Source organism: Prenolepis imparis, unplaced genomic scaffold (genome assembly GCF_030444845.1).
Source record: "Prenolepis imparis isolate NDT839.2.m4 unplaced genomic scaffold, iyPreImpa1.0 SCAF_6, whole genome shotgun sequence".
Classification (NCBI taxonomy): domain Eukaryota; kingdom Metazoa; phylum Arthropoda; class Insecta; order Hymenoptera; family Formicidae; genus Prenolepis; species Prenolepis imparis.
This window is the reverse complement of record NW_028141164.1, coordinates 8,266,899-8,279,623: the sequence shown is the minus strand read 5'-3', so window position 1 is coordinate 8,279,623 and position 12,725 is coordinate 8,266,899. Positions and strand designations below refer to the sequence as shown.

General features: G+C 42.8%; 1 protein-coding gene across 1 annotated transcript in view; it reads left to right on the top strand.

Moving 5' to 3' along the window:
- The window catches only part of LOC145937004 (uncharacterized), a 338,257-nt gene that overhangs the window by 215,676 nt on the left and 109,856 nt on the right, over positions 1-12,725 (top strand). The gene's annotated exons all lie outside the window — the stretch shown is intronic.

The following is a 12,725-nucleotide window of genomic DNA, read 5'->3' as shown; positions in this document are numbered from 1 at the left end:
GCGACATTTGCGTTAAATCTATTTATCCTGGCGCCGAACCGATTGTTGCGAACCGACTTGATAGAGGTCTTCGGACCAAGACCAATCTCCTTCGTCAATCTTCACCCCGACGTCCCTCGACCCACCCATCGACCACTGTTCAATTACGCAGTCATTAACTCGCGATTGTCTCTTTCGGCGTAACCTCGTTACGCCGACTTGAATCCCGGGCGCGGCAATATTCCACTCGCAGATCTCAACACAGATAGGCTTTTAGCGTATTAGCAGGCACAATGTGACAATGGAACGTAGTCCGTGCGCTACGGGAATAGCAAATGCCGCCACTCTATCCGTTTCCCATACAATGGCCGCCCCGCATGTCTGGTGCAAACTGCAAATAGCCAGGCGAAACACGTATTTCATAAACGCCCGCAACATCGTCACCGCACGCCGAAGCTCCCCTTGTCCTTGCGCGCTCCTCCTGTTTCGCGAGGAGACACGTACCAGCTAGAAAGATTTTCATTTTCCCGGGATTTAAAAAAATCTCACGGTTGTACCTACGTGACAAGATGTCGCAAGCACGAAAAAGGTAGGAAAAAATTTCGAAATCTCGGAGTAAATATAGGACGGATGAATGTAGACAAATTGTGTCGTAGAGAAACGATGATTAAATTTTTGTTATTCGTTTCGACGTTAATATTTTGATGCATTGTACGATACAGAGTCAAACCTGGCTCGAAATATTTTTCCACGAAAAAATATTGCACCTCTCCCTGATAATTTAGAGATTGCGCTTTGAGAATGCGAATTCATAACAGTCAAAGGAGCACTAAATACGTTTTTATTGAACCAAATTGAGTTCTGCATCGAAAAAATCCTTGTCAAATACGTTTCGTTCTCCATCTATGAACGATATTCGGGAATTAAAAGAGAGACTTCGAAAATCAATATTAATTAGAATATTTGAATGTTATAAATATTTTATTAAATGTGTACTTTTTTAAAATATTTGTCCACTCAACGTACTTGTGTTTATATGCAAAATATAAATGTATATTAATTGATAACTATTTTTTTATATATTTGAGTGTTACTCTCTCGCATTGCGCTTCCACTTTTAATAGATGGAAAGCTTTCAAGCAAAACATATTTGAGAAGGAATTTTTCGATACAGAACTTAATTTCATTTAATAATGATATTTAGCATTCCTTTCTGATTGTTATAAATTCGCATACTCAAATATATTAAAATAGTTATCAATTAATATACTATTGCTTGTTTTTGTTTAAAAAAATTTATCTTTCCAATGTAGAAATAAAGAAAAAGAAAGAGCCTCTGCATTTAAGATTTAATGACTCTTCTGTATGTGTTTCTGTGTATATGACTGATTGTATCGACGGCTTCGTGACTTGCCTCTAAAACCGCGCTCGCGTCTGTTTGCACACCGCCGTCAGCGATATTACGTCAAATGCTGAAACAACCGCAATTTATTCCACCTAGATTTCACATTATATTATTCGATTTCAAAATCACACATATGTATTTTATTATTTTTTAAGTATATACTTATACTCTGCAATTTCTTTTTCTTCTTTCTCAAAACTCTTTTTTTCAATATATTCGTATACAATTAACAGTACAAAATAATCTTATACGAGTACTACGAAACGAGCTATTTCGCGTAAAATTACATCCGCAGCAGAACGCGTCGCGTTAAACTACCTTTCGCAGATGAATATTCGAGGGGTTGAAACGGCGGTCACATAAACCGAACTCCGTCGAACAACAAGCAGCAGGATCCTTCCGGCAGGTTACCCCGCCAATCAGTCAGATTATGCTGAATCCGGGGAACGCGGACGTTATATAGCCACCCACACCCACCCACACAGATACATAACACACACGCGCATATATATATATACATATAATATAGGGCACGGTCGATGGATATGGGCGCGTACACGCGACGGTTTGGTTACGCGACCACGTCGGATTTCGCTGGATGAACGCGCTCCGGTTAGAATGCCAGGGTTTGGTCACCGGTACACGCGTCGTAAAGTGACGATCAGATCAGGATGCAGGAAATTGGCCGGATTCGCGGGCAATGGGCCATGCTGATACCGGAGCCGGACCAATGTTTGCCGCGCGGATATCAGTCCAAAGTGTTGCGGTACGTACAATGACGTGATCGACGCACACATACGCACCGTTATCCGCTTACACGTGTTTGTCCGGCGTGCGTGTCGAAGTGCGTAGACAAATTTCAACGCGATCGTATACAGTGAAACCCCTATATCCGGAGAAACGGCCGTAGTACGATTTTAATAAAGATAGCGCGTCGAGGATTTAACGATGTCGCTATCGCTTTGGCGAACGTCCTTGTTTAATTCAGTTTATCAACGAGAGGGTAATTTTTCTACTAAGAATTGTGGATTCTTAATTACAGTTTTTTAATTAAAAAATCGTCCTAATATCACAAAAAATTATCTTAAAACGTTAGATTATTATAAAAATGATATTAATATATAACTGCTTTTGCGAATTTAAAATTCGGTTTTAAAAGAGAAATATATTTTGTTTTCTAGTCCGGTATACTATTAAAATTTTCTATTGCAAAAATCTCTTAATCTTATTTTATGCGGTGAAATTTGGACGGTGCAATTTGCAATGCCAATCGCGAACGCGAGTATATTTATACTGAATGCACCTCGAATGCGCTAGTCAGTATCGATCAGGTATGTTCTGGCATGACGGAAACCTCATCATCCCTGATGACGCGACGAGACCATGATTCGACATAGTTCTTCGGCACGCTCCAATGTCGTGCCATTAAGCGTAGATAAGCCAGTGGCTAGAGCCACGGCCAATATTGAATGGTCCGTGTACGCAGTTTGCCCGGAGGGGTTCGCAGCAGTACGGGGGTGGTTGTGCATTAGTGGCACCATTGTGCCAGCCGCCCCTCAAATCCATATTACTCGTGTAGTAGTCAGTCAGTGTCCGTTCGTCCGTCCACTCTCTCCCTCTCCTTCCTCTCTCTTTCTCCCTCCTCTCTCTCTCTCTCTCTCTCTCTCTCTCTCTCTCTCTCTCTCTCTCTCTCTCTCTCTCTCTCTCTCTCTCTCTCTCTCTCTCTCTCTCTCTCTCTCTCTCTCTCTCTCTCTCTCTCTCTCTCTCTCTCTCTCTCTCTCTCTCTCTCTCTCTCTCTCTCTCTCTCTCTCTCTCTCTCTCTCTCTCTCTCTCTCTCTCTCTCTCTCTCTCTCTCTCTCTCTCTCTATATATATATGTATATATATATGTATATCCGTTTGTGCGAATGCGCGAGTATTCGACTGTGTATAGAGACTACGAGAGAGCCCGGCCGACGCGCTCTATATGCAAACCACCACGTAATGAGTCCGTCAACCCCGTAACGTCGTTTGCTGCTATCCTTGCACTTAGGCGGCGACGGTGTTCGGACCATTTTCCGACGAATCCTACCGGGCCGTCTCGAATGCAAATTCGCGTAGTCGCGCACTGCTAAACGATCGAACGCGAATGCAAATTCGTACTCGCCGGCATCGTCGTGATTATCTAGAAATATCCGCGCTACGTTCCACCCTATTCGCGGATCCAAAGATGCAAGAATAACTCTCGGAATTCTCTGATTCGGAAAATTTGAATTCGCCAAATATTATTACGTTACATTATTCGCTGATGCAGTATGCTGCAAACGATTTCTCTCCAACGAATAATAGAATATTTATAAAGTAACAAACAGAGAGAGATAGTACAATAATACATTAATTGTAAGTACAAACTATTATATAAATTGATTCTTTCAAGAATGAAAGTTTTGGAAAATTAAATTATAAATTTTTCTTCAAAATTTGAGCCACATTAAAATTAACTCGTCAAAAGAATGCGGCAAATTAATTTACATTAGCAGTCAACGATCGCAATTTTACGCACTTTCGCACGCTTCTACCGAGGCATTTAAGAGCGTGATAGTCACACAGCCACCTCTCCGTTTGGGCGTCTCGATTAATGTCGGTTATTAGCCGGCTGTCATCCGGTCGTCGTAAGGATCGCGTGTCGCGACCCGCTCCAACAATGGCTCGTCAACGTGCGAAACGAGATGACACGGCCGGGCGCGTGTGATAATTATTCTCGCGCGCATCTCGCGCCGTCGAGATAGAGAGATAGAGAGCGGGTGGGAGAGAGAAAGATGGAGAATCATATGCGAATGCTCGCATAAACGAGCCATGCGGCGCATACAGAGACAAGCGACGGTGAATATTACGGAGCGGGTTCGCCGGCATCAGTCGCCGACGCCGGCATAATGTTTGGCATAGCTTGTCGCAATATGTTACGCACCATCCAGCGAGCACAGAGCGAGCGTGTTCGTCCCTCCAATCGGGTTACTACGTATCTTCCTGAGCCATGTTCCTCTCTATATGGGCTACATACAGACTACAATCAGGCTATAACCAGCGAATCTCGCGTACCCCACGCGTCGTCCCCCCTAAACTGCCAAGTTCGTAATCACGCCGCGCTAAATAACGCAACGGTATCGGCCGACTGATTAAACGGGAGCGCTTTATCACATCGACGATAGTGCGATCCGTCCTGATATATATTGGGGGATTGAAAAAACTCACGCTATGCTGCTTCTCTGCTGATGAATCAATGTTATTTAATTAACAGAGAGAAAAGAATTGCCATCACAGAGTTTCAGATTAATCGATGCTACTTGAAAAATTTTCGAGCAATATCTAATACAATAAATGTGTAAATCAATTCACTAAAGTTTCAAATAGAATATTAATAATAATAATTTAATTATATATTTTTTAAAAATACCAAAAAAAATAAAAAATGCCGAGCAAATATATTTTTATTATTGCTTTCACCATTGCATGTATGAAAATTTACGATTATAAATCTCTATAACACACAAAGTGCGATATAAGAAATTTATTTTAGATGACACTCTTCTCGTTTACTCTTCATTAGATATTAATAAATTGATTCCGTTTAATGTATGGCGTGTACAAAGTACTTTGCAAAATTGCCATTCTTGATGCGACAAGAGTACAAAGTACTATATGAAATTGCCATTCTTGATGTGACGAGAGAACATCGACGCACGCGAATAGAGCATCCTATACAAGGATACATTCTCGTATATCACCACGCTGGTTGGTTAGCCAGCATCAGTCGCCGTCACCGGCATAATGTTTAGCATAGCTTGTCGCAATATGTTACATACCATCCAACAACGTCCCATCCTACCATCGGATCGAGTTAGTGTTGGTGTTTCGACGGGTTCGTCGTCGTGCGGCTCTATAGGTCGTTCGCGCGATGGGATGGGCGACTGATTTCACCTCGCACCCTCCGCCAAGCATATCCAGGACGAGGGGGGAAGGAGGGGAGGGATGATAGCCGCCCGTCAACGTATGCTAATCACGGTAATAGAGCGAACGCTGTACTACCGAGGCTTTGCCGAACCGCGCTAATATTTTGAAATAACATGGACTGCGTCGTTTTCGCGGAGGGACGATCTCGGGACACGGACATGCAATTCGGAGGGAGTCGTCATTTCCCCTTGACCAGTTTCGTTGATTATGCGAACGAACTATGTAGTTGCACAGAATAATTCAGATAGTGGAATATTATATCGCATTTCTTTGATGCGCTGATTTGCAATTTTATTTTAATTATATGTATTATGCATATGGATTATTGCTTTGAAAATTATGCATCTAGAAATCTGTGTCTACATCTCCTAAAATAATATGTGTGTCTGAGAAAAGAGATTTTTTTTATAATGAATTGTCTCCTCAAAGAGATAAGGATATTTGTCTAATAAATATTATAAAATGTTGAAGAGAGATATAGAGAGAAGAAACAGATAAAACTTATATAATTGAAAATTGGATGATTTAAAATAACACAGCGAGGCATGAAACAAGAAGGGGGCTTCCGCGCCCCGTTTCGCGATTCGAGTACTTTAAAAACGGTGTCCCTAATCTCTTTGCGTCCGTGTTATTGGTTTGAATTCAAACGAGGGTGAGGGTGCGCATTAACAGGACGCTTCGTACAATATAGGTCCCAGGGTGCCAGTAGCGTTTTCCAGCCAGAGCGCGAATATTATAAATTCAAAGTCAAATGTAGCGTATTGTAATTTCGCCAGGATATCACTTAATGCAATCTGCACAGTCTTGTCTTGGAAAGAAATTATCCCCTGTTTTTTTCGGAACAAATTCGGAACATCCCCGTAAAAAAGAAAAATATCGACTCCATCTCCCAGTTGAAATTATTGCTGCCGTCGAATTAAGATAAATTCATTGATAAGCGGTTCGGTCTCTGATTTGTGCAAAAAGTTTATAAATTCATTCAGCGGTGAGAATTTTTTTGCCTTTGATGAAAAGTGGTCTTTATTTAAGCCAATAATATTATAATACATTTTTTCAAATATATTAGAATAATTTATCAAATTATTCATCTAATGTCTAATGTCTAAACTAATACAATTATATTTTCTATAATTATCTAAAATATGTATTATGCCGTGTTAAAGTAATTATGCACAAAAATTGATTATACATGAGAATCTTATTTTTGTAAGAAGAAAATACTTGGCGCATTCACGCGAAATTAAAGCTACTATCCACCGTGACAAGAGAAGACAGCCTCCACGACTGTTAGGCACTGGAGAATACAGGATTACGTCTTGCTTTTCTCATCTTCGTTTCACAAAAAAAAAAATAAATACCCTCGAGCGCGAGCAGAAAAATAAGCCCTTAAAGAGGCTGATGAATTTTAAATCAGCCGCGCATTGAAATCGGGAAAACGTCTTCGTTGCCAAGAGAGGACTTTCAAACCCACCTCGTGTCGTGCTCCGCCGCCTCCCACCGCGTGCCATCCCACTTTCAGTTTTCATCTCTTAATAATACAGAGGCACTAATACCCTGATCACATATTCTCGGGGATGAAAGGTAAATCTTACGCTCCGGGCGGGTTATAAGGAGCACATTAATTCCATTAGAAAAGACGCGCTCTTCTTCCCTTCTTCCCTGATTTTGAAGGGACAGGTTCTACGGATCAGTCACATTCTCTTGACACAAGCTCGTCGTTCTCATGCTCGTTCTTTTAATATCGCGTCAGCGCGATTTACTTGCGTGGATTTATATATTTGTAAATTTTTTAAATTGTACACGCGATACATAATTCACTAAACATACATGACAATTTCTTTTATTAATTTAAAATTATTAAATAAAAGGAATGGCATTATTTTTTTTATTAAATTCGATGCATGTTTGTACGTATGTATTATAAGTATTGTCATGTAATATTTTTTTCCAAATAAATGCAATATGTGTATGTTCTGCCGTAATTCTTCCGCAATTCATGCGATATCGCGCGGTTTTGTACACGCGATAAAATCTGCAACAGAATTTCTGATGTACAAACACGGTGGAAGCGTACATACCTACATACGCCGTTTGCACTCGTAAAGACCGTCAAATGTCTTGAGAACATTGAATGGTACTACATGCCTCTCGCTCTCTTGAAGCAGATCACGCGAGGGATTTTATGAAAGGCCCTCCCTAATCCCCGCTCGTCGCAACGGGGTTTCCCGCGTCGCGGTCCGCAATATTGCCAGCGTTTCATCCGACAGCCAGTGCGCGTCGTAAAAGTTATTATCACACACGACAAACGACGCGATTTTGGCAGCACGTGTCGAGACAAGACGAGACAAGACGAGACGAGACGCGCTGCGAGGACCATTTTTCATGTCGCACAAAATTTTCCGCATCGAAAGGGACAACGCCGAGTCTTTTTCGGCAGGGCGGACGCGGTTCTCTTAAAAGTTCGCAATAAGTCACAACCGAAAAGGGAGAAAGAAGAAGCGAAAAGGGATCAAGCGCGACGGTGGACAAGAGTGTTGGGGGAGGAAGGGAAGGGCAAGGAAAGAGAAAAAGAATCGTCGGTCGATCGGTGTTTGAGAGCCGACAATCCGACGCGCCACCCCCTGGGAAATCGCTTTAAACCTTTTAAATTCGAAACCTTCCTCGCCCATCCCCCTCCTCCTTCGGCGAAAAAAAAGGCGAGTCCCTTCCAGAAGCATCGTGGCAGTACATATATACATATAGCGCCGATTCTGCGCGCCACATAAATACATCGCGTACGGAAGAGGGAAATCTGTTTAAAATATGTTCGCTCTCTTTCCCTCTCGCCATTTCGCCATGGTCGTTTGCTACAGCGAATAGCTAAATGCTTTTTGCGAGAGGCCATTTAAATCTTTACCTCTCGTCCCTCCCCCGTCGTCACGATCTTCCGCGTCTGTTTTCCTTTCCCCGCTGTTCCGCCGGAGCTCTCCCGAAATGACGAAACGCATGGTGTGGTACGAAGACAGATCTATACTAAGGGGAAATATACTAGGGGCTCGCTTTTCTCTCTCCGTATGCTCGTTCGACTTTGTTTGTTATCAATTCGCCTTATCCAATCCTGAGCGATATCTAACGATATCTAACGGTACGTACGTATCTTTGAAGTATCTGCAAATATCCGCGTGCATACGAGGTAAAAGCAAATGTATTTTAAAACGATACTCGGAGCTTTCCTTCTTCTTACTCTTTGCTCTTATATTTTATCGAGATTGGCCGCAACTGCCGTCGGTGAAGTCCCACAGGAAATGTGGAGGCTCCGCGGATCCAAGAAAAATTTGCGAAACTAACAATAAAATGCATCCTAGCGATTGCACGCGATGACACTCTTTCGCCTGCTTGCGTATGCATGCGAGTACCACTTTTACGTATCGAGAATCGGTGACTGGGCTATTCGCAATTTTACGAATTCGAGTTCCCTGGGAAACGAGAATCATTCGCCGTCTCTCGTGTCTATTATTCCCTCGCGATATTACAAACGAATTAAATGAAGCTCTATCCGCGATTCACTCTTATTTGAATAGAAATTCTTGCTACATCCTTACGGTTTTCTTCCGCATTCTTTTAATTTTTAATAATGCTTTACGATATCTTTTGGCAAAAATAAAATTTGTACGAAAACAATATGCATGTGTCTTTAATGATTTCGAAGCTTGAAAATATAAAATTGTATATCAATTTAAATTTATAAATAGATGAGACTATTTTTTATATGTACAAATAAAGAAAGAGAATACTCTTTTATTTTGATTATACAATTTAATTGCCATATTTAATTGATAAATAAATCAAATCGATATAAAATGTGAAACTTTCCGCAATTAAAATTTATCATGTAAGACATGTCATCGGATTTCATCGCATAACATCGATAAGTTGTCCTTCAAGTGGCAGTAGCTTTTTTTTTTGTTATAACTCGAAGCGACCATGTTTGCGCCTGTACTGAGATTTTCTCGATCGAGATCGTGGCGTAGAAGACTTGTCACTCGAAAGGAGGCTAAGCGCCACCGTCCGTGAATTCGTTGTCGTACGATTAATGGAAAAAAAGTTGTCGGAGCGCTTTACGAAGGCTGTTGTAACGATGCGACCTTAATACCGACTACATTTTATCTTTCGTGATTTATCTGACGAAACCAATTACGACATCTCTAATGTTTCCTACGACATTTTATCTTGGCAATATTTATGAATATGCGCAGTGTATACATTGCTTTTAAGAATTAATGTTTTATTTACACGCGTTTTACTTTTGACAATTAAACAATAAAGTTTATCAAAAAATGCAAGATACACACATACATATGTTCATTTAAAATTTCTTTCATTGGTAATATTTATTATTTATTTTTTTCTCAACTAGAAATATATTTTTAAAAAATTAATCAATGTTTCTAATACGTCAATTTATCTTTAAATATTTTGCAATCAGATTTGATAATTCAGTCAAAAGCGGATTTAAATAAGTGATATAAAGAGAATATTCAAAAGAGAAACTTCCTGTAACAAAGATTGATATAGATGATTTGTTAGCTCGGTAAAGGAGGGCTGAAGAATCCATCGTGACGAAATCTCTCCTTTGATCTCCCTCTTCTCGACGCTTTCTCCGATCGAACGAGCTTTGCAGTGGCCGCCTTGTCCACAGCCATTGTAAGTAAATCGTTCACTCCACGCTCATAAATGACGAGGAGCAGGACGAGGTGTACGCGACGTAGTAGGTTGATGAGAGATGACGGGGGGAGAGAAAGATGGACAGTCTCGAACACACCGCGAAGGATTGCCCGTTTTGGCCTCCCCAGAAAACCGATGTCCGGTCAGCACCCTTGACTCGAACGTTGCCCTCCCCATGTACAGGACTTTTATGGCGCATAAATATCAAGAGCTCTCCATGATATCCCTACTGTATTATCGGGAGACGCTTACGGCCGACGTAGGGACGCCAGGCGACCAAAACTGTTATTTGGCGCAATTCTATATCGTCTGTCCCACACCTACGACGGGAGTTCCAGCGGAACAACTGCCGGTGTGACGCTGGACTTGCGCCAATTCGGCCGAGGAAGCGGCATTCTATTCGCAGATCCGCACAAGCTCTCTATATCTCTCGCGCCCAAATTCAATCTACCGTCCGGGGTTTATCCTTTCCTGAGAAAACGAAAAGCGAAGGCTATCGCGAGCGAGCTATCGGAGTGCTTGCTGTTCCAGCGGGTCGGATGGAGCTGTAATTTCTTCGGACAGAATTGCATTTACGGAAGCTGCCTTCTCGTAACTGCCCCCTTCTCTCCTAGCTGTCTCTTCCTCCCTGCGTATAGACAAGGATTGCGAGAGTCGTGGAAATTCTCTGATTTTCTCGGAGTGAATCAACAGCACGCGCCGATACGCGCGGAGTGCTCGGTACTCGTACTATGAGATCGAAACTGTCGGATAACGTGAAATAACGCTCGCGAAAAGTTTCGGTAGTTGTATGCACTTTTAGCGATAAAAGTTCCTATAAATTGTAAACGACGCGCGAAATCAATTTCACGAACGAGGAAACATCGTGTGTCAGATGTATTAATTTTTTAAATTTAAATTTTGTATTTTATATATTACGATAAATTGCATCTAGAAGGAATCGTCGTATTTTTTTATCTCAGTCGTAAATAATTTCGTAAAGTATCGCGAACAAGGATCTCGTTCACCCTCCTCCGGAATCGCGAAACTCGCATCGGAACACTTTAACGAATCCTCGCTCTCAGCCGTAATCTTCTTAACTCTCGAACCAATGCGCTTCTTAAATCCCATCCGTCAAGATTTCTCGAGTAGAAACCGTTTCGGAATCGAAGTGCCGGAATCGAAGGATCTCTCGCTCACATTGCGCAGCGCAAATGAGGCTGGTAATTTCTTTAACCTCCCCGGCTCAACCCCTCGACCGGTAATCCACGATTCTCATCGCGTATATATATCGGGTATAAGAAATTCACTGAGTCGAGAGGGAGATCGCATATTGTCAGGCCATCAGCGTCCCTCGCTTCGTTGCTGCCGGAGTCTCTTTCCTCTCAACCCCCGCGTGACCACCCAACTACGGTTCTACACTCTTCCTCTCTCTCTCTCTCTCTCTCTTTCTCTCTCCGTCTCGAAACATGGTCGGTGGGGTGGGCAAGAGGTATATCGCTCGCCCCTATCCGTGTATGGTTCCAATAAAACGGGAACCACTCACAGCTTTTGTGTCGGATACAGTGGCGATGCCTGTCGAGGAAGAGGGCGAGGAGGGGCGCTAGTGGTTGTTATCGGCCATCAGGTTTTATATCCGTGCCGGGGGGAGACGGAGACAGGCGGTAGCGCGAGGGGACGGTCAAACGATACTGGATACCGCGTGTTTCACAAAGATTCTATGAAGATTGCCCGGGATTTTATTACGGGAGAAATGTCGGTTAATAAAAATGAATACGCGGGACAGAACGAGCGAGCGGGAGAGAGGGAAGGAGAGGAAGTCGGAAGAAGAGCGCGAGAAGAGCGCCTTTCTTTTTTATTCGTCCCTCCGCCACTGGCGCACTCCTCTTCCTAGATCTTCTTCCGACATCGGCTCTCGATGATGGCAGGCGATTCGAAAGCGCGATTTCGCGTCGGACGCGTAAACTTTGTCGTTTAGATCACTCGTAGCCCGGGTTGTAGAAAAAAGCGGCAATTCTGACCCCGTGGCCAGGAACGCGTTTATCTTTTTTTTCCCTTCGTGACTCAGCAACGATCGACGTCCGAGATCTCTCGCGAGAGATTGTACGTGTGAAACGGGTCTATCGATCCGCGTGCGTTTTTTAAACCGGACGTATCGTACATCGGGAAATATTATTATAACGAAACGTTCTCACGAATATTTACGAATACGCGGAAAGGAATTGCTCTCCTTGACAAGCTTCAAATAAAATGTGTAAATCGTAATCAGATCAGCGATTAAAGCAACTTCCGCGAGTACGATATATATTAATGCGAGACGCCAAGTTGCTCTTATAATATCAATCGTGCCGGATCGATCTCTCGGCATTCTCGGCCGCAAGTTTTGCGCTCGCGAGAGACCATCGGTTTGCAAATTCGCTCGGTGCAACGCTCTCCCGAGACGCAGCACCCTCGTAATACAAAAGCGGCGATTGACGCGTTGTAACCGCGATCCGTGAGTAATCCGATGCGTCGCCGGCCAAGTTTTCAAGTGCTAATTCATGCGCGCTCCGGGAAAAGACGATATATCGAACCATCGAATCAATAGGGGACCTGTCTCTACGTCTTCGGGCAGAAAATCCAATGAAACGCGCGTCTCGACACGCGCGGCGCCTCCGCGCGAGGTAGAC